We start from the raw sequence: 20,580 nt of genomic DNA on the forward strand, positions 1-20,580 counted from the left end.
AAAGGGAAAAAGTTAACCAGGGAAAGAGACCAAGGTGGCAACCTGTGTGTGAAGCTACAGGATATTGGAAGGGTGTTAAATAAATGCTTCTCTTCAGTCTTCACTCTGGAAAAGCAGAACGTAAGTATGGAATTCAGGAAAAAGGAATGTGAGGAACTTGCACAGTTTGACATAGGAGGTATGGTAGTTCTGTCAGGCTTAAAAACAGACAAGTTCCCGGCCCAGATGAATTATATCCCAGACTGCCATGGGAGGCAAGGCAGGAAACTGCAGGGGCTCTGACACAAATTTTTAATTCCGCCAGGGAGAAGATACCAGTGGACTGGAGAAAGAGTGATAGGGATTAACTGGGAAATTACAGGCTGGTGAGTCTCACGTCAGTGGTGGGCAAACTATTGAGAAAATTCCGAAGGAGTGAATTAATACCCATTTGGAAAGATGTGTTAATTAGGGATGGTTAGCATGGCTTTGTCAGAGGGAGGTCATGCCTAACAAATTTGTTAGAATTTTTTGAAAATGTGATCAAGTATATGGATGAGGAAGTGAGTTGATGTAGTGTATATGGATTTCAGTAAACCTTTTGAGAAGGTCCCACATGGGAGACTATTAAAACACACTGAGTTGAATTAGCTTTATTGTCACGTGTTCAAATGAGTACAGTGAAAGGTTTATTAGGTGCAGATTATTAAGAACAAATTCTTAGGGGAAAAAATCTGGAAAAATAAAGAAATAACATGTCCAGCATTACAGATTGTATGAATACTTTAGGAAAATAAAGAAATAAAAAGATCAAAATAACAGTTTTTCCAAACCAATCTACATTGACACCTAGCCTCCAGTAACTGAAAGAGAGACCTCCACCACCTCACCGCTGGACCCACCAATGTAGGAGTCTCCACACTTTAAGTGTCATCTCTTTGTCACTGGACCTACCACAATGACGTCATTAAACCATATTTGCTCTACAACCAGCAGTCCCCAGCTCTGCTACTGTTGCCTTGCCAATTACCAGACGTTCCCCCACTCCGGGTCTATCACGATGACAACCAGATGTCCCTGGTTCTGCTACTGCCTCGATGACACCAGGAATCCCACTCTGGATCCATTGCCACCAGGGTTCCCTGGCTCAGCTGCCAGGCTAGGTCGCCACTGTGTCAAGAGTCCTGCTTCTGCTGCAGGTAACGCCTTGTCGGCATCACCATCTTGACGAGTCCACTTCCATTGGTGCTGCCACCATCGATTGCTGGAGGAGCTTTGCTGCTGCTGTCACTGCCATCAGCCCCGAACGCCACGAGGATGTCCTTGCTACTGCCATCTCCATTTGCTAGGAGAAGTTGCGTCTGCCAATACGCCTATGGGCCTCTCTCACTGCTGACCAACCCACCGCAGTAAAAAATAAAAAGAGCAAAATAGAAAACAAAGAAATGAAATATAAAGAGTAGAAGCAAAAAAAAAACCAGATTGCCCCAGGTAGGAGCCCACATTCAGCCCTGCTACTCTGTTGCTGTCATGGAACTGCACATGTTCAAAGTTTGGGAGAAGATTTATAGCTTGGGTGCTCGCTGTTGAGCTTCTGTTCGCCGAGCTGGGAATTTGTGTTGCAGACGTTTTGTCCCCTGTCTAGGTGACATCCTCAGTGCTTGGGAGCCTCCTGTGAAGCGCTTCTGTGATGTTTCCTCCGGCATTTATAGTGATTTGTATCTGCCGCTTCCGGTTGTCAGTTCCAGCTGTCCGCTGCAGTGGCCGGTATATTGGGTCCAGGTCGATGTGCTTATTGATTGAATCTGTGGATGAGTGCCATGCCTCTAGGAATTCCCTGGCTGTTCTCTGTTTGGCTTGTCCTATGATAGTAGTGTTGTCCCAGTCAAACTCATGTTGCTTGTCATCTGAGTGTGTGGCTACTAAGGATGTCACATGTCGTTTCGTGGCTAGTTGGTGTTCATGGATGCGGATCGTTAGCTGTCTTCCTGTTTGTCCTATGTAGTGTTTTGTGCAGTCCTTGCATGGGATTTTGTACACTACATTGGTTTTGCTCATGCTGGGTATCGGGTCCTTCGTCCTGGTGAGTTGTTATCTGAGAGTGGCTGTTGGTTTGTGTGCTGTTATGAGTCCTAGCGGTCGCATTAGTCTGGCTGTCAGTTCAGAAATGTTTTTGATGTATGGTAGTGTGGCTAATCCTTTGGGTTGTGGCATGTCCTCATTCTGTTGTCTTTCCCTTATGCATTTGTTGATGAAATTGCGCGGGTATCCGTTTTTGGCGAATACATTGTATCGGTGTTCTTCTTCCTCTTTTTGCAGTTCTGGTGTACTGCAGTGTGTTGTGGCCCTTTTGAACAGTGTCTTGATGCAACTTCTTTTGTGTGTGTTGGGGTGGTTGCTTTCGTAGTTTAGGACTTGGTCTCTGTGTGTGGCTTTACTGTATACTTTTGTGGTGAATTCTCCATTCGGTGTTCTCTGTACCATCACGTCTAGGAATGGGAGTTGGTTGTCCTTTTCTTCCTCTCTAGTGAATCGGATTCCTGTGAGTGTGGCGTTGATGATCCGGTGTGTGTTCTCTATTTCTGGTTTTTAATGATTACAAAGGAGTCATCCACATATCTGACCCAGAGTTTGGGTTGAATTTGCGGTAAGACTGTTTGTTCTAATCTTTGCATTACCGCTTCTGCTATGAGTCCAGAGATGGGTGAGCCCATGGGTGTGCCATTGCTTTGTTTATATATTTGGTTGTTGAATGTGAAGTGTGTTGTGAAGCGCTTCACAGGAGGCTCCCAAGCACTGAGGATGTCACCTAGACAGGGGATGAAACGTCTGCAACACAAATTCCCAGCTCGGCAAACAGAACCACAACAACGAGCACTCGAGCTACAAATCGGCAAACAGAACCACAACAACTGCACATGGAATTGAGGGAAACTTGGCGATAGATCAGCAATAGGACACAAAGAGTAGTAGTAGAAGCCTAAATGAGTGAGTGGAGGCTTGTGACCAGCAGTTCACTACAAGGATCAGTACTTGGACCCTTATTATTTGTTATATACATAAATGATATAGATAAAAATATGTGTGGAGGGGCGGGGGTCATGTTAAACAAATTTCCAGATGGCACCAAGGTTGGTGCGGTGATTAATAGCGAAGAAGGTGGTTGTAGGCTACAGGAAAATATAAATGAGTTGATCAGATGGCAGACAAGTGGCAGATGATATTTAACCCTGATAAGTGTGAAGTGATGCACTTTGGAAGAAAAAACAAGATGAAAGAGTATTTAATGAATAGCAGGACACTGGGTAACTTAGAGGAACAGAAGCACCTTGGATAATTATTCACAGATCCATGAAATTGGCAGAGCAGATGAATAGGATAGATGAGAAGATACATGGGATATTTGCTTTTGTCAGTAATGGCAAGGAAGTAATGTTGGTATTGTATAGAGCATTGTTTAGGCCACAGCTGGAATACTGTGTGTAGTTCTGGTCACTTCACTGCAGGAAGGATGTCATAGCCCTAGAGGGGGTACACAGGATTTTGCCTGAGATGGAGAAATTGAACTATAAGGAGAGATTAGATAGGCTTAGATTGTTCTGTTTAGAGCAGAGAAGACAAAGAAGGGACATGATTAAGGTGTATAAGTCTATGAGGGCAATGGACTGGGTGAATAGAGAGCAACTGTTTCCCTTGGTTAAGGGGACAATCATGAGCAGGCATAGTGGTAGGGTAAGGGGCAGAATCAGAGGGGATTTGAGAAAAAAAAAATCACTCAGTGGGTGTGTGGGCCTGGATTGCTCTGCCTGGGAAGGTAGTGAAGGTCAAAAACCTTAGATCTTTAAAAAAAATAACATTCAAGGATATGAGATGTGCAAGAAATTGGGATTAGTTCACCTTTACTGGTAGTTATATTGGTGCAGACTCAATGGGTCGAAGGGCCTTTTCTACCCTATATGAATCTATGAATCAATGAATCTGGGCCAGTTAGAGTAGAGCCAGAGGTTGGCAGGAAAAAAAATAGCAGAACAACGGTCTACTTTCTAAGAAGAGATTTTCAAGGCATATTCCCTTAAAAAGGAAAGGGAGCACAAACAATTCAGAGTTCCTAGGGTAAGAAATTAATTAGAAAATAAGATAAAGATAGAACAACCTACTTACGATATGATAGGTAGAAAGTGCAGCTAAATTCAAAACATTCCAAACAGAGTTGAGAAAGCAATTAAGAAAAGTAGAATGGAATTATGAAAAGGGACTGCCTTATCAAAAGGAAATCTCAAAGACAACACTGCAGATGAGATCTCACTGCACCATGCACTATTTTAATAAGACTCTCTTATTTTTAGAACTCTAACTCTGTAACAATGAAGATTTTTGTCCTTGTTTGTCTTCTTAATTACTTTCTGAATCTATATGTTAACTTTTCGTGTTTCATGCACAAGTACACCCAGATTCCTACACAGTTTTGGAGCCTCTGTCCATTTAAATAATAGTTTGATTTTTGATTCTCCAAAGTGCATGACCTCTCACTTTCCTAAACTTAACATCTGTCAATTTTTGCTCACTCACTCAACCTATCTATATCCCCTTGCATATTCCATGTACCCTCATCATAACATGCTCTCCCAATCATACTTCAAATCTTCCTCCAGCCTGAAAAATGACCAGACAACCATTTCTTTCTATTTCCTATATCTCAGCCAGTCTTGTGTTTACATTACTACAGTTGTTAAGTCTGTTGTGTGGCACTGAATGAAGTGTTTTTTGGAAGTTCATGTAGATCACAACAGTATTCCCTTAACAATCCTCACTTATCTCTTCGAAAAGTTAGTTAAACATGATTTCCCTTAAAATATCAGTGCTGGTTCTCCCTAATTAACTCACATTTGTCCACATCACAATTAATTCTTTCCCAAGTTTTTTTTTCCCCTGAAGGCATCCCCACTACCAAAATTTAACTGATTGATCTGTAATTTCTGGGCTTAAAGATTAAATTAGATTCCCTACAGTGTGAAAACAGGCCCTTAGGCCCAACCAGTCCACACCAACCCTCTGAAGAGTAACCCACCCACACCCATTTCCCTCTGACTAATGCACCTAACACTAAGGGCAAATTAGCATGTCCAATTCACCTTACCTGCACATCTTTGGACTGTGGAAGGAAACCAGAGCATCCAGAGGAAACCCACACAGACACAGGGAAAACATGCAAACTCCACACAGACAGTCACCCAAGACTGGGATCAAACCTGGGACCCTGGTGCTGTGAGGCTGCAGTGCTAACCACTGAGCCACCGTGCCATAGTGCAATCTACTGTAAAGTACAATCTATTTTGAACAAGGGCATAATGCCAACAATTATCCAACCTCTGGCACAACCCCAAATCCAAGGAAGACAGAAACATTTTGACCAGTGTCTCTGCAATTTTCATTCTTTCTTTAATAACCTTAGATACAATGGGCATTTTTGTAGATCAAAAGGGATTCTTTGAGCTTGATTCCTAGCATGAAGAGATTGACTTAAGAAAGAATGACTAAACATGTTAGGTCTTTATTCAAGACTGAGGGTGATCTTCCTGAAGCATACAAGATTCTGAGGGGGCCTACATAGGATAGATGTTGAGGAGATGTTTACACTAGAGGGATAATCTTGAATTAAAGGACATAATTACAGATAGGGGAATGCTCATTTAAAAATTAAGTGGGGAGTATTTTTTTAATGTCAGAGGATAGTCAATGTCTGGAATTCTCTACCACAGATACTTAGGGAAGCTAGAACACGAAAAATAATTAAAGAGGAGATAACCACATTTTTGAAATATCAAGGAGTTTAGGGTTATGAAGACTTGACTGGAAAGAGGAGTTAAGGCCTGAGTCAAATCAGCCATGATCTTATAGAATGGTGTTGCATGCTTGAGAGGCTGAATGGCTGACACATGGTCTTATTTCTTATGTACCCCAGAGGTCAACATTGGGTCCCTTGCCTTTCCTAATTTATATTAATTGGAGTGCAGATGATACAAAACTTAGAAATGTTGTAAACTGTGAGAAAGACAGTGTTGAACTCCAAAGAAATATTGACAAATAGGTGGAATGGGTGGATAGGTGACAGATGAAGTTCAGTGCAGAGCAGTGAGAGATGATACCTTTTGGTAGAAAGCATATGGAGAGACAGTGTAAAATAAAGGATGCTACTCTTGAGGATGTTCAGAAGCAAAGAGACCTATCTGCATATGTATATAAGTTATTAAAGGGAGCAGGGCAGATGGACAGAGCAGTTATAAACCATATAAGACCAGAAGACATAGGAGTAGAAATTAGGCCATTCAACCCATCAAGTCTGCTCTGCCATTCAATCATGGCTGATACATTTCTCAACCACATTCTCCTGCTTTCTCCCCGTAACTCATGATCCCCTTGAAGTCAAGATCCAATCTATCTCTTAAAGTATGCGGCCTCCATTTTAATTGCAGCGAGTGCTGAGAGAACAAGGACCAAGAGGCTGCCAGGAAGGTAAGCAAGCCATTTAAAAAGCTTACCTTGGGACTCTGTGGCCTCCATTTTAATTGCAGCGAAAACAGAGAGAACGAGGACCAGGGGCTGCCAGAAAGGTAAGCAAGCCGTTTAAAAAGCTTACCTTGGGAGCCTGTGGCCTCCATTTTAATTGCAGCGAGAGCGGAGAGAACGAGGACCAGGGTCTGCCGGGAAGGTAAGTAAGCCTTTTAAAAAGCTGATATATTTGGGCAGTGGCTGAACCTGAGATACGACCCATTTCGTATCTCCCACCCACCCTTCTCCTCTAACCAAAAAAAAGACTCTGTTGTGTGATGATGAGGTAAGGATGTTCATTTTCCTAATTTTATCGTGTGATTGGTGAAAAAAGAACTTCTTTCCTTTTTTGTAACTTTAGTCTCAACTTAGATAAGGCTTAATTAAAATTGGCAGGAGATCTCAGACTCGTGTTATGCTCCTCTTGCTCAATGTGGGAGCTCAGGGACACAGCTGATGTCCCTGGCTCCTTCATATGCAAGAAGTGTGTCCAGTTGCAGCTCTTGTTAGACTGCATGACAGCTCTGGAGCTGCGAATGGACTCACTTTGGAGCATACATGAGGGGATCGTGGATAGCATGTTTAGTGAATTGGTCACACCACAGATTAAGATTGGTGAGGAAAAGAGGGAATGGGTGACCAAAGAGCAGAGAAAGAGCAGGAAGACACTGCATGTGTGCCCTGTGGTCATCTCCCTCCAATACAGGTATACCATTTTGGATACTGTTGGGGAAGATCACTCATCAGGAGAAGGCAGCAGTAGCCAAGTTCATGGCACCACGGCAGGCTCTGCTGTTCAGAAGGGCGGGAAAAAAGGTGGAAGGGCTATAGTCATAGGGATTTAATTGTAAGGAGAGTAGATAGATGTTTATGTGGTCGAAAACGAGATTCCTGAATGGTATGTTGCCTCCCAGATGCATGGGTCAGAGATGTCTCGGATGGACTGCAGAAAATTCTCAAGGGGGAGGATGAACAGCCAGTTATCGTGGTGCATGTAGGCACCAATGATATAGGTAAAAAATGGGATGAGGTCCAACATGAAGAATATAGGGAGTTCGAACCAAGTTAAACAGTATGACTTTAGAGGTAGTAATCTCAGGATTGCTACCAGTGCCACATGCTAGTCAGAGTAGGAATGATAGAATATTCAGGATGAATGCATGGCTTGAGAGATATTGCAGGAGGGAGGGGGTTCAGATTTTTGGGACATTGGGAATGGCTCTGAGGGAGGTGAGACTTTTACAAATTGGATGATCTGCACCTCGGCCGGACTGGAACCAAAGTCCTTGGGGATGCTTTTGCTATCCCTGTTGGGGAGGGTTTAAACTAATGTGAAAGGAGGATGGGAACCAAATGAGGAGGTTAGTGGGTAGGAAGGAGGTAGTAACTAAAGTCTGCAAGAAGCTAGATAATGAAGTTAGTGTGACTAAGGGGAAGAGAGTAGGCAAGAAACAATGGATGAACACAGAGAGACTGGTGGTCTGAGGTGTGTTTGTTTTATTGCAAGAAGTATACTAGGTAAGGCAGATGAACTTAGGAGAAAGTGAGGAATGCAGATGCTGGAGATCAGAGTCGAGAATGTTGTGCTGGAAAAGTACAGCCAGTCAGGCAGCATCCGAGGAGCAGGAGAATCGACATTTTAAGCATAAGCCCGTCAAGATGAACTTAGACCTTGGATTAGTACCTAGGAGTATAATGTTATTGCTATTACTGAGACTTGCTTGAGGGAAAGGCGTGATTGGCAAATATCCCAGGACATTGATGTTTCAGGCGGGATAGAGAGGGAGGTAAAAGGGGTGGAGGAGTTGCATTACTGGTCAAAGAAGACATCACCACTGTGCTGAAGGAGGACACTATGGAGGACTCAAGCAGTGAGGCAATATGAGTAGAGCTCAGAAATAGAAAGGGTGCAGTAAAAATGTTAGGATTGTGCAACAGGGTGATGGTGCTAGGAGGTTTTAATTTTCCCAACATTGACTAGGATCCACTTAATATTAGAGTAGAATTTGTAAGGAGCATCCAGGTGGATTTTCTAGAACAGTATGTAAGTAGTCCAACTCGGGAAGGGGCCATACTGGACCTGCTGTTAGGAAATGAGCCCAGCTAGGTGGTTGATGTTTTAGTAGGGGATTACTTTGGGAATAGTGATCACAATTCCATAAGTTTTAGAATATTCATGGCTAAAGACAAGAGTGATCCTAAACAAAAGTGTTAAATTGGGGGAATGCCAATCATACCAGCAGCAGCTGGGGAATGTAGATTGGGAGCAGCTGTTTGAAGGGAAATCCACATCCGATATGTGGAAGGTTTTTAAAGAGAGGTTGATTAGAGTTCAGGAGAGATATGTTCCTGTGCAAATGAGGGATAGAAATGTCAAGATTAGGGAACCATGGATGACAGGTGAAATTGTGAGACTAGCTAAGAGGAAAAAGGATGTGTACATAGGTCTAGCCGACTGAAGACAGACAAAGTTTTGGAAGAATATCAGGAATGTAGGACCAATCTGAAATGAGGAATTAAGAGGGGTAAAAGTGGTCATGAGATATCCTTAGTGAGAGGGGTTAAGGAAAACCCCAAAGTCTTTTATTCATATATAAGGAGCAAGAGGGTAACTGGGAAAGGGTTGGCGTACTGAGGGACAAAGGAGGAAAGATATGCATGGAGTCTGAGAAAATGGGTGAGATTCTTAATAAGTACTTTGCATCGGTATTCACCGAGGAGAGGGACATGCAGTTGCTGCGGTTAGGGTTAGGTCTTTGATTACTCTAGGTCAAGTCGGCATAAAGAGGGAGGAAGTGTTGTGTATTCTAAAAGGCAATAAGCTGGACAAGTCCCCAGGATCGGATGAGATCTATGTCTGGTTACTGAGGGGAACAAGAGAGGAAATAGCTAGGGCTTTAGCAGATATCTTTGTAGCATCCTTGAAAATGGGGGAGGTCCCAAAGGACTGGAGAATTGCTAATGTTGTCCCATTGCTTAAGAAGGATAGCAGGGATAATCCAGGTTTTTACAGATTTACAGACCTGTGAGTCTGACATCAGTGGTAGGGAAGCTACTGGAGAAGATACTAAGGGATTGGATATATACCCGTTTGGAAGAAAATTGGCTTATCAGTAATAGGCAGCATGGTTTTGTGCAGGGAAGGTCATGTCTTACAAACATAATAGAATTATTTGAAGAGGTGACAAAGTTGATTGATGAGAGAAAAGACATAGATGTCATATACATGGACTTTAGTAAGGCATTTGATAATGTTCCCCATGATAGGTTGATGAAGAAGGTGAAGTCGCATGGGGTCCAGGGTGTTCTAGCTAGATAAATAGAGAACTGGTTGGGCAACAGGAGACAGAGAGTAGTAGTGGAAGGGTGCTTCTCAAAATGGAGACCTGTGACCAATGTTGTCCCACAGGGGTCCATGCTGGGACCACTGTTGTTTGTGATATACATAATAATTTGGAGGAAGGTGTAATTTGCTTCAGTTGCAAGTTTGCAGATGACACTAAAATTGGTGGAGTAGCAGATAGTGAAGGGTATTATCAGAGAATACAACAGAATATAGACAGATTGGAGTATTGGGCAGAGAAATAGCAGATGGAGTTCATTCCGAACAAATACGAGGTGATGCATTTTGGAAGATGCCATTCCAGAATGAACTATACAGTAAATAGAAAAGTCCTATAGAAAATTGATCTGTGTGTTCAGGTCCATTGTTCCCTGAAGGTAACAACACAGGTCAGTAGAGTGGTCAAGAAGGCATACGCATGCCTTTCTTCATCAGACGGGGTATTGAGTACAGGAGTTGGCAGGTCATGTTACAGTTGTGCAAGACTTTGGTTCGGCCACATTTAGAATATTGTGTACAGTTCTGGTTGCCACATTACCAAAAGGATGTGGTTGCTTTGGAGAGGGTACAGAGAAGGTTCACCAGGGTGTTGCCTAGTATGGAGGGTGCTAGCTATGAGGAGAGGTTGAGTAGATTAGGATTAGTTTCGTTGGGGGTGGCCTAATTGAGGCTAAATGAGAGGTATAGACAGGGTAGAGAGCAAGAAATGTTTTCCCAGAGTGGAGGACTCAATTACTAGGGGTCATGAGTTCAAAGTGAGAGGGGAAAAGGTCAGGGGAGTTATACGTGGAAAGTTCTTCATGCAGAGGCTGGTGGTTGCCTGGAATATGTTGCCAGCGGAGGTGGTAGGGACGGGAATGATAGCAGTCATTTAAGATGTATCTAGACAGATACATGAGTGGGCAGGGAGCAAAGGCATACAGATCCTTAGAACATAGGTGCCAGATTTAGATAGAGGTTATAGATCGGCGCAGGCTAGGAGTGCTGAAGGACCTGTACCTGTGCTGTAACATTCTTTGTTCTAAATAAACTTAATGACCAGGCCTCCGCAGCCTTCTGTGGCAATGAATTCCATAGATTCACCAATCTCTGGCTGAAGAGGTTTCTCCTTAGCTATCTTCTAAAAGATCTTCCCTTTACCCTCAGGTCCTAGTCTCTCTGACCAATGGAAACATCTTCCCAACATACATTTTGTTCAAGTCATTCAATATTCTGTAAGCTTGAATTACATGCCTCCTCATCCTTCTGACCTCCATCAAGTATAGACCCAGAATCGTCAAACACTCCTCATATATTAAGCTTTCCATTCCTGGAACCAGTCTTGTGAACCTTCTTTGAACATGCACCAGGATCAGTACATCCTTCCTGAGATATAGGGCCCAAAACTGTGCACAAACTCCAAATGTGGTCTAATCAAAGCCTGATAGAGCCTCAGAAATACATCCCTGCTTTTATATTCAAGTCCTCTCAAAAATAAATGTCAACATTGCATTTGTCTTCCTAACTACTGACAAAATCTGCAAGTTTACTTGGAGAGAATCCTGGACTAGAACTCCCAAGTCTCTTTGCACTTCAGACTTCTGACATTTCTCCCCATTTAGAAAGTAATCCATGTTTCTATTCTTCTTATCAAAGCATATGACCTCACACTTTCCCAAGTTGTACTCTATCTGCCACTACTTTGCCCACTCTCCTAACCTGTCCAAATCCTGCAGCCTCCCTGCCTGTATTTTATAGGCTTTATTAATTGGGGCATAGCATACAAAATAAGACAGGATATGCTAAACCTCCTAGAGATATTGGACTGCATAGTTCTAGATGTATTCTAGGAAGGAAGAGAGGACATAGAAAGAATGCAGAAAAGGTTTATGAGAATGATTCTAGGGATGAAAACCTTAAATTTTGAAGACTGACAGGAAAACTTGGGAGTGTTTTCCTTGGAGAGAAGATTTTGATAGAAATTTTCAAAATCATGAGAGATTAGAATAGAGTAGATAAGGAGAAACTGTTCCTGTTCATAAAAGGATCAAGAATTAGAAGGCACAAATTTAACGTGATTTGCAAAAAAGTGGATATAAAGTGAGAAAAATATTTTTACATTGCTTGGGTAGAGTCTGGAATACAGTGTTTGGAAGTGTGGTGGAGGCAGGTTCAATTGAGGCATTCAAGAGGGCATTTTAAAATCAAAATAATGTGCAATGTTATGGGGAAAGGACATAAGTATAGCTCTAAGTCATAATGTTCATTTGGAGAGTGAGTGCAGACATGATGGGCTGAATGGTCTCCTTCTGAACCATAATAATCTGTCATTGTTCAATGCAAATTAATATATATTGAAGTAATAGATTGGTGTAGCATCCATGCCACCCATGTACTTTCAGTAGGTCTTTTCATTCATTTGCTTCCGACTATGTCTCAATGCAGCCTGATCCTGCAGATAGGGTGGAAGAAGCTCTATGATTGACTTGGAAGATTAGGACTGTCATTCCTTGGTACACAGACTTCCATAACTACCTGGTCTACACCTCCTCCCACCCAGTGTCCTATAAGAACTCCATCCCATTGCCCCAATTCGTCTGCCTCGGCCACATCTGCTCAGATGAGGAGACATCCATTCGTGAGCATCTCAGATGTCCACCTAGTTCGAACAATGTGCTTCTCCACCCGATTGGAAAAGAGGCAAAACCTGCTGGCACACCACCCCCATCACCTCTATCCAGGGCCCCAAACAGTCCTTCCAGGTAAGAGAGAAGTTCACCTGCCTCTTTTCCAACCTAGTTCATTGTATCAGGTGAACTTTTCTCTACATCGGGGAGACCAAACGTAAATGTAGGGAATGGTTCGCTGAGCATCACAGCCGACTAGACCTGCAGGGGCCAACTAGACCTCCCATTCACCACCCATTTTAATATACTCCCTTACCGACATCCTCCATTGCCACAATAAATCACAAATTTGAGGTACAATGCTTCATCTTCCGCCTGGGCAGCCTACAGCCCGGAGGACTCAACATTGAGTTCTCCAATTCCAAATAAGCTCCCTTCCCATCTCCTGACTCCCTTCCCAGCCCGTCCCTCTCCCTTCCACTCCTCCCTACCACCAACCAGATTCATTCCTTCCATTGACCAACCAGGTCGTACCCGCTTCTTGTCTTCACTGATCCCCATTTCAACACCCTGCCCACGCCACCCCCTTTATCTGCAGCTCCCTCTACACTCACCCCCAGTCCTGAAGAAAGTCGAAACGTTGACTTCTTCACCTCCTAATGCTGCCTGGTTTGCTGTGTTCTTCCAGCCTTCTGTCTATTCCTTGGTGCCTTTGCATCTACAGGGCTAAATGTAGAATTCTGACTTCATAGTTAAAGGTTGAAGTGTATATTCATGAGTGAGGAACCTAATGTCTGCTATTACTCTGTTGCTTTGTACCTTTCAATCTGGTTGTGGGCCAGTTTCTCTTGCAATTAGAAAAAATGGTGGAATTGAGTATGATGGAAGTGGATGCAAGAGCAGTTAGTGATCATGCATGCGCAGGAGAGGTGCTTCTAGTGAGTGAGTAGGAAGGGCAGAGGGCAGGTAGTATTCGTAGCTTGGGAGGATGAGGTGGATGAGAGCCTTTTAATGGACATGATGCATGCATTACTAAGGTTTGTGGTCTATGAGTCTTGGTGAAATGAATGTGCAATGTCAGAGTTAGTGAGTTCTATCCTTGTGAGTCAGAGGCAGCAGAGAGAAGATAGAAAACCTTTACAATCATTAATGACCCGAACAATGGCTAAACAAAATTCATTGTCGGAAGTTGAATTAGTACCAGACAGATATTTGGTGATCTAAACTTTCTTTGGAGATTTTGATAATCCAAAGCAAGTGTTCAATTAGTTTTCTCTGATTGAGGCTCAGCAAGCCGATCCAGAGTTAAGCAAAGTAGCCCAATGAGCTCACACTGAAGTTGAAGCCAAGGGAGTTCCAGAAATGCTATTGTATTTGAAATGGGGCTCGGATGAAGTAATGGAGGCCTTCACACTCAGAAAGGAAGATATTGAGAGTAGAGGTGAAAATTAAAGTTCTAAGTGGTTCTATTGTAATAAAATAAGATACTTTTGTTCACAATGCTGGAAGATGTGAGGGACATCCATGGGGTTTGTAAGACTAAGTCTAAAAAGTGATCTCAAAAGGAAAATAACATGCATCTAATTCTAGTGTTGATGTAAACACTGTTGTAAGTATAGGTATGGTGAACAAGAAAATAGCAGTTCTAAAATATTTTGTCACAAAGGAAGATAAACCGCTTTTCTTCAAATAAAGCAGCTAAATCAGATTCTCTTAAGATTCAGTTGGCAGTTAGGAAGGCAAATGCAATGTTAGCATTCACTTCAAGAGGGTTAGAATACAAGAGCAGAGATGTACCTTTGAGACTGTATAAGGCTCTGGTTAGACCACATTTGGAACATTGTGAGCAGTTTTGGGCTCCATATCTAAGGAAGGATGTGCTAGCATTGGAGGGGGTCCAGCAAAAGCTTACAGGAATGATCCTGGCGATGAAGGGCTTGTGATATCAGGAGCTATTGAGGACTTGGGGGGTCTGTACTTGAAATTTACAGAATACTGAGAGGCTTAGATAGAATGGGCATGAAGATGTACCCACTAGTAGGAAGGACTAGCACCTGGGGGCACAACCTCAGAGTGAAGGGACGATCCGTTAGGAGTGAGATGAGGAGGAATTTCTTCAGCCAGAGTGGTGAATCTGTGGAATGCGTTGCCGCAAAAGACTGTGGATGCCAAGTCATTGAATGTATTTAAGGCAGTGATGGATAAGTTATGGATTAGAAATGAAGATCTGGACTCCCAGCAGGGTCCCTTGGTTCCGCGATCAATCAATAAACACTCGCAATCAGTCTGGCAGTTAAGACTTCACTCTTTATTTTTCATACGGCTGGATACAGAGCATCCAGAAACACAGAAGTTGTGCACTTCCTCGGAGGAATTGCACACATGGCTTAAAACAAAGACATTTTTATTCTTTTCTTAAAGGAGGGTACAAGCCGTGATCACATTGTACATTCAAACAATTACCGATCAATATACGATATTGCTTTATTTGACAGTCACTTGGTCCAATGATATTTCCTGGGAACCAACTTTACTTTCCAATGCTTAGGCCACTCGTATCTCATGAACCGAGCCACTGCACCTGCATCCGACGGTCAGTCAGGATGGCTAGAAATGTCTTATCTAGTTGAGTTATTTCTATGCTTTAAAGGGCACATTGTCAGTTAATCACTATTGAAGCAGACTGTGGTTAGTCACTTATGCAGCTATAGCAAAATTAGCAGTTAGTAACTTTAAAGCAATTTTATGCAGCTTTAGCAGAACTATAAGTTTCCAGCCTAGAAGCAATTTTGTCATGATATTTTCATTGAGAAGCCATCTTGTTGCCACCTAGGGTATTAAGAGCATCTGTTAAGTGGTTGCCCCTGACAACAACTAGTCACCTCAGCCTGTATTCAGGTTTCAGATCCTCAGAAAAGGATCATAGGTTATGGCGTAAAGGCAAGAGAATGGTTTTGAGAAATATATCAGCCATGATCAAAATATGGGGCAGACTTAATAGGCCAAAGGCCTAATTCCACTCCTATATCTTATGATCCACATCTCATGTTTTGTTGTCTGTTTGTCATATAACTTATGATGAAAGACATTCTTGAAATCGTGTTTCATTTGTCTTAAGGGTGAAGGCATGTAAATATCATTTGTGATTTGTTCTCTGAACTTAAAATGAGTTTTATCCCAAGGAAATATTGCAAGAAGGTGGCTGCAGTTTTAAGCAAAACAATTGGAGTACATTGTTAGTTGGAAATACAACATTGCCTTATTTGAACAGTGAGGGAGAGGTCCATACAATTCACCACTGTCTGGGTTTTCAGGCAATTCTGCCCAGAGACACAGGTTTGATTGGCTTTTCAATTGGCATCATCATTGCAGGTTCAGGATGTCTCAGCATATTAACAGGCTCTTGATTGGTTCTTAGGCAAGTGGCTGCAGCCTTGTGTGTTGACAAAATAGTGGAAACATCAGGCCTGCAAAGAGAAAACATCCATCTCACTTTCTCTTCCTTTTATTTAAAACAAAATCCTGAGTAGCAAACAATTCACCCTCACCTTTCCTCTGTATTCTGCTCTTCCACAAATCCATTGTTGAAAGGGGAAAGGGAAAGCCACCTTCAAAGACACTGGTGGGGGTGGGTAAATTGTCGATCAGTGAATGAAAAACTGGGAATGTTTGTACTCATGATCTCATCTCATCGGCACACAGTCAGAAAGAATCGAGAGTAATAGAAAAGAATCAAAAGAAAACAATTCACCAATGTCTGTGGTCAGAACTGATGCTGTCAAACTGTATTTAATTTTGTCCGCTGATAATAGATTAGATTAGATTCGCTACAGTGCGGAAACAGGCCCTTCTGCCCAACATTTCCACACCGTCCCTCCGAAGAATAATCCACTCAGACACATTTCTGTCTGACTAATGCACCTAATACTATGGGCAATTTAGAATGGCCAGTTCACCTGATCTGCACATCCTTGGACTGTGGAAGGAGCACCCGAAGGAAACCCACGCAGACACGGAGAGAACATGCAAACTCCACACAGACAGTCGCCCAAGGCTGGTATCGAACCTGGGATTCGAACCTGGCCCCAAATATTTTTGTCTTGTCTGTCTTTATGCAGCAGTCTGTATGTATAAATGGGAATTTTTAAAATGGGTGAAGTTTAAGTTATACAGTTATAGATTAGCAATTCATCCTGTTTATCTTTGGTTAAAAACAGTTTGATTACAGTAGATATTTTCCTGTTATTGGAAAAATATCAGGTATGCAGTTCAGTAGAATAGACACTTTGGTGGTTTCATCAAATGTTCATACTTGTGATGAAATAACACACAAGAAATCTGTCCTTTCCTTTCATCCTTTACCAATTATCTATCCCATTTTAAATATTGTCTATGTTGGATGTCCTGGACAAGCATTAAAATGGGAAGAGAGCACTATCACTCTAGTCTCACTACTCCACATGTTGCATCATAAAATAAAAAGATTCTGTCCAAGTCCTGAAAAAGCCATTCATATGGTTTTCTACATTAGTCTTAGAATACTACAGGAAGTGTACTGACAACTGAATAATCAGAAACACGACAGGCTGATCCAATCAAAGAACACAACCGTGACTAAACAGATTGATCAAGACTTTTCATCCAGTCCTTCAGAATATCCTATGCACTCTCATCCCACATACTTCTCACATAGGGGACTTCTGCTGGCTTCCGAAGATACATAAAGCTAATACACCTGGATGTCCTATTGTTTCAGGCAACGGGGCGCTATCTGAAAATCTCTTTCGCTATGTCAAGGGCATCTTGAAAACCACTGTACAGAGGACCCCCAGCTTCTGTCATGACATTACAGATTTCTGACAGAAACTACGGACCAGTTGAATCAGGAACATTCCTTGTCAAAGTGGACATTTTGGCACTCTACACCAGCATCCCCCACAACGATGGCATCGCTGCAACAGCCTCAGTATTCAATACTAACAACTGCCACTCTCCAGGCACCATCCTACAACTCATCCGCTTCACCCTCAACCATAACATCTTCATCTTTGACAGGTAGTCACATGGAACAGCCATGGGGACCAAAGTTGCACCCCAATATGTCAACATTTTCATCCACAACTTCAAACAAGACTTCTTTGCTGCACAGGACGTCCAACCAACATTATACACCAGATACATTGACGACATTTCTTTTCCTCTCGACTTGTGGTGAGGAGTCTCTGAAACAATTACACAGTGATATCCACAAGTTACATCACGCCATCAGACTTACTCTTTAGAATCAGTCTCATTCCTGGACACACGCATCTCCAAGGATGGACACCTCAGTACCTCAATCTACCACGAACCCACGGATAACCTCACATTGCTACACTCCTCTAGCTTCCACCCTAAACATATTAAAACAGCCATCCCCTTTGGACAAGCCCTACGCATTCACAGTATCTGTTCACATGAAGAGGAAAGTGACGGACACCTAGAGGTGCTGAAGGACACCCTCATAAGAACAGGACATGATGCTCAACTCATCGATCACCAGTTCCAAGTGCCACAGCAAGAAACCGTAATGACCTCCTCAGGGTACAGACATGGGATATAACTAATAGGGTACCCTTTGTCATCCAGTATTTCCCGGGAGCGGAGAAACTATGTCATATTCTTCGCCGCCTGCAACACATTATCGATGAGGATGAGCACCTTGCCAAGATCTTCCCTACTCCTCCACTTCTTGCCTTTAACCTACTGCCAAACCTTAAACAGACCATTTTTTCCAGTAAACCACCCAGCCTTCAGGACAAGGTCGACCACAACACCACACAACCCTGTCATGGCAACCATTATAAGACATGTCAGAGTATCAACATAGACACCACCCACCACATGCATGGCAGGTAATCATGTGACTCAGCCAATGTTCTCTATCTTATATGCTGCAGGTAAGGATGCCCCGATGCCTGGTGTATTAGTGAAACTAAGCAGACGTTGTGACAACAATGAATGGACACTGCGCAACAATTGCACGACAGGAATGTTCCCTCCCGGTGGAGGAACATTTTAGTGATCAAGGACATTCAACCTCAGATCTTAGGATGACCGCCCTCCAAGGTGGACTTCAGGATATGCAACAAAGTAGAATTGCTGAGCAGAGGCTGATAGCAATGTTTAATACCTGTGAGGACAGCCTCAACCGGGACCTTCGGTTCTTGTCACACTATAGGTGACCCATTGCGCTAAACACACTCACAAAAAAATTACATACAAGCACACGTGGATACACATACATACACACTCTCAGACATGATCACACTCACACACGCAGACTCTCTCTCATCCTACAGCATGGAGACAGGCCCTTTGACCCAAACAGGTCCATGCCGAACAAAATGTCCATCCATGCTAACCCCATTTCCCTGCACTTGGCTCATGTTCTTCTAAACCTTTCCTATTCATATATTTGGCCAAATGCCTTTTAAATGTTGTTAATGTACCTGCCTCAACCACTTCTGCTGTCAGCTCATTCTATGTGCGTACCATCCTTTTGTGTAAAAAAGTTGCCTCTCAGGTTCACTTTTATTCTTTCTCCTCTAACCTTAAACTGATGCCCTCTAGTCCCTGGGAAAAAGAGTGCATTCACCCTATCCATGCTGCTTGAGATCTTGTACACTTCTATAAGATCCCCCCCTTAGTCTCCTACACTCTAAAGAAAAAGGTCCTAGCTAGTTCAATCTCTCCCTATAACTTAGACCATTGAGTCCTGGCACCATCCTTGTAAATTTCATCTGCACTTTTTCCAGTTTAATAACATCTTTCTATATCAAAGTGACCAAAATTGAACACAATACTCCAAGTGCTGCCTCACCAACATCCTGTATAATTGCAACATAACTTCCCAACTTCTATGCTCAATGCCCTGACTAATGAAGGCCAGTGTGCCAAAGCCTTCTTCACAGTCCTATCTACCTGTGACTCCACTTTCAGAGAACCATCCACCTGAACTCCAAGATCCTTCTGTTCCAATACACTCCTCAAGGCCTTACCATTCACCATGAAACTCCTACCTTGATATGACTTTCCAAAATGCAAGACCTCACATTCATCTATATCAAACATTTCTTGGCCCATTTCCTCAGCTGATCAAGGTCCTGCTGCAATTCCTGATAACCTTCCTTGCTGTCCATGATATTGCCTATTTTAGTGTCATCCACAAACTTAGTAGTCATGCCTTGTACATTCTCATCCAAATCATTGATACAGATAACAAACAGCAATGAGCCCAGCATTAATTCAAAGCACTCCAGTAGCCACGGGCCTCCAGTCCAACAAGCATCCTTCCACTATTACCCTCTGCTTCCTACCATCAAGCCAATTGCCAACTCCCCCTGGATTCCATGTGGTCTAACCTTCCAGAGCAGCCTACCACGTGAAACCTTACCAAAGGCCTTACTGAAATCCATAAAGACTATACTGCCCTGTTCCTGATCTATGTTATAATGTTGAAGGCTAATATAATTTACAGGCAAGCTTTTGAAATATATTTTAGAAGTTTAGGGTAAAGTTTAGTCTTTCATTATTTCTCATTCTTCACGGCTGAATTTTACCATGGTCCCCATAATACAGTGGGCATATGGTGCTGAAATTGGCAACCTGCCTGCCAATTTGAAGAAATCATGAATAGACATTTGAGCTTGTTAATATGGAGATCTGACAGGTAGATGTGGAAAGGTTGCTCCCCCTTATGGGAATCAGAGGGCATAATCATAGAATAAAGCATTACCCTTTTAGACAGAGATGAGAAGGTCGTCTTCTCTCAGAGCATAGCGAATCAGGAATGTGTTTGCCACAGTGGGCTATGGATCCTGGGTCATTAAATTTATTCAAGTCTGAAATAGATTGTTAGTCAGTAAGGGAATCAAGGGTTATCAGGAAAAGGCAGGAAAGTGGAGTTGAGGATGATCATATCAGCTATGATCTCATTGAATGACAGAACAGATCCAATGGGCTAAATGGTCTTCTTCTTCTACATCTTATGGTTACAATTGATCCAATATCTGTCCGTTCCACAATTCAGTTGGCTTGGGCTGGCAAGTAAGACTATAAATC

General features: G+C 42.6%; 1 pseudogene; it reads left to right on the forward strand.

Annotated features, from left to right (window-relative positions):
• The first annotated feature begins 1,039 nt into the window (after positions 1–1,039).
• On the forward strand, positions 1,040–18,701 carry LOC148147006 (uncharacterized; annotated as a pseudogene).
• The last annotated feature ends 1,879 nt before the right edge of the window (positions 18,702–20,580 follow it).

Source organism: Chiloscyllium plagiosum, unplaced genomic scaffold (assembly GCF_037043375.1).
Source record: "Chiloscyllium plagiosum isolate Xiang-an unplaced genomic scaffold, Cpla_swu_hap1 HiC_scaffold_18, whole genome shotgun sequence".
NCBI lineage: Eukaryota > Metazoa > Chordata > Chondrichthyes > Orectolobiformes > Hemiscylliidae > Chiloscyllium > Chiloscyllium plagiosum.